The sequence below is a fragment of the Penaeus japonicus genome, unplaced genomic scaffold, assembly GCF_977035675.1.
Source record: "Penaeus japonicus unplaced genomic scaffold, GWHDUDI00000001_assembly GWHDUDI00000003, whole genome shotgun sequence".
In the NCBI taxonomy this organism is placed as follows: Eukaryota; Metazoa; Arthropoda; class Malacostraca; order Decapoda; family Penaeidae; genus Penaeus; species Penaeus japonicus.
Window position 1 is genome coordinate 25,189,399 of NW_028234405.1, and position 2,500 is coordinate 25,191,898.

The following is a 2,500-nucleotide window of genomic DNA, read 5'->3' on the forward strand; positions in this document are numbered from 1 at the left end:
GTCATTATGTCAGACAAACGTCTTTTCGTTTTAGGGATATCCCACTAACGGTCCACTGCGTTGCGGTCGCGTTTTCACGGGGCTTCGTATATGCATTTAGCAAGTAACTGCTTTTACAAGATTAGGAGTTTTTGCTGTCTCTATCTACCTGTAACACATTGTCAGAAACCGGCATTGGCTAACAGTAAAGCACTGTACAGTTTTTACCGTTAAACGATCAGTTACAAGTACGCCATTTGATATCCTTGCTTCTGAAGAACTAACATTATTTCCGAGATAGTTCAATAATTCAATTGAATACATCAGCAAAATAGTGACTGCAGCGAAAATGAATAGGTTTAGGTTCAATGCACTGCTTATGGGGAAAAATGAGTTAACAGTATTCACTGGTCTCAAATTTGGTATCATGTTTCCCCCAAAATAGCATGTGTTCGGATCTGATTCTGTCCTCTTGTGATTCAGAAGAGAACGCGTTGGCCTACTGCTTAGTATTGCGTTATTGGTGTGGTGAGAGAGGGACTAATTACAAGCACAGTCCAAGATTTAGTTTCGGACCATTAGTATTCCCTTAGAGAACCGCATTTGCTGCAGAAGAAGCTATAACTGCAAATATATCATTCTCTCATCATGCGCTCGGAAAGAAGGATGTTATAAGAATTGATCCGAGCTGACGCCTTCTGTTTCCAAACTCAGGAACGAACAGAAAAATGAAAGTCATCTATATTATCGCTATTAGTAGTATTAGTACTGATAGTATCATTATCATCATTATTAATATTACTACTGTTATCATCAGCAGCAGTATCATTATTGTTATCCTCATCATCATTATGATCATCATCATTTATATTACAGTTATTCTTGTCTAGGCTACTTCCGTTGTGAGAACTGATATGACGGCATCATTTTTATCTTATCTTGCAAGATGCAGATATAAGGTGGTGTGTGTTTTTCTGGCGTCGCTTCAATTCCATAAGGAGATGAGCGAGTATGTTTTCGTAACTTTGCGAATGTTACGAAATTAGGATCATTATGTAAGACCACATGCATAAAATTGATGTACACCTCAAATTAATCATATAATGTTAATGTTAATCGATACTTGCACGCCATTATATTACGTCAGTCAAAGACGAATCAAAAATAACGAATTCCACCGTTCAGTGCATGAGCCATGTCTAAACTATTAATTAAGACAAACATTTCCCATAAGTCAGAAATTGCAATTGTCCCTTTATTTCTCAATTTATTTTAGTTTTTGGAAAACATAAACAAGGAAATATATTACACAAATTATGGATTCATTAGTTATTAATAGCATGATTAGAATGCCTAATAGCATTCGCTTATGTGCATTGGGCAACTTGTTATATTAGATATACAGTATCTTCTAAGTTCGTTTGTTTGTTTTTTGCCTTTAATCTTTAATTACTTCTGAACGCGTGACAAACTCTTTGCTGTAGAAAGGGTTTGCAGTCATATGCGTACAGGGTCACTGTCGCATATGCAAGTACATATATGTCAACACACATAATATTCATATATGTCAGTCTAATGCACATACATCGTTCCAGCAAATAAATCAACACACATATTGGAAATCGTTTACACTAACGCATACAACCACAACCTAACACGTATGCATATGAATAGTGACAAATCTTAACAATAGGATTTATAAAGAAATATGATAAAAGATAAAACTAAGTAATAATACATAGAGCGCTACTGCATTATGTAATTACAACTTGGATTTGTTGCATTTGTTAACGAACTGAAGGAGTCCTATTCACGGAAGTGTGTATCAAATCATATAAGATTGAGCGAATGTTTATATCACTAATGTTATGGGAACAAACCTTGTCATATAAACAAAGTTTATATTACTCTTCATGCCATGCTTCATGCTAAGCCACAACTTCCCGTAGTGACAGAAGCAAAAAGATCTTTAATAATTATACCAGTTAAAAGTCCATTGTGTTGGAATCTTGATGTTCAAGGTCTTTCCATTTTAGTCATTAGCAACAAGGGACGCTGAATGAAAAGCTGTGGCTGGTATTTTTTTTAACAGCACAATTAGTTTCGTCCGTTTAAGCTCTACTGTCAAATGTGCATATGAGTGTGTGGGTGTGGCTGGGTGTATGTGTGTGCATGGTGAATGGTGGATAGGTGAGTGCGTGCGTGCGTGTGAGTGAGTGAGTGCCTGTGTGACCTTGAGAGCCAAAGGCAAAGGCGTTTTTAAGTATATTTTACGCATAGCATTTCCTGTCTTTAGATATTTTTACATTTTCTGACTTTTGTTTCTCTGCATGTGACCTTCTTTGCTTGTTATTATTATTATTATTATGATTATTATCATCATAACAACAGCTGCTACTGTTTGCCGAGCTTATCAGGTTATTGCAATCACGTTTTATCGTTGGTAATCTGTTTATAGACCATTAGCTATTAGGTATTTATGTTGCAATAGTAAGAAAGAAGCTCTATCCTGTCAGGAATC

General features: G+C 35.9%; 1 protein-coding gene across 1 annotated transcript in view; it reads left to right on the forward strand.

Moving 5' to 3' along the window:
* LOC122247822 (sodium-coupled monocarboxylate transporter 1) overlaps window positions 1–2,500 on the forward strand; it is a 21,412-nt gene that overhangs the window by 5,545 nt on the left and 13,367 nt on the right. The gene's annotated exons all lie outside the window — the stretch shown is intronic.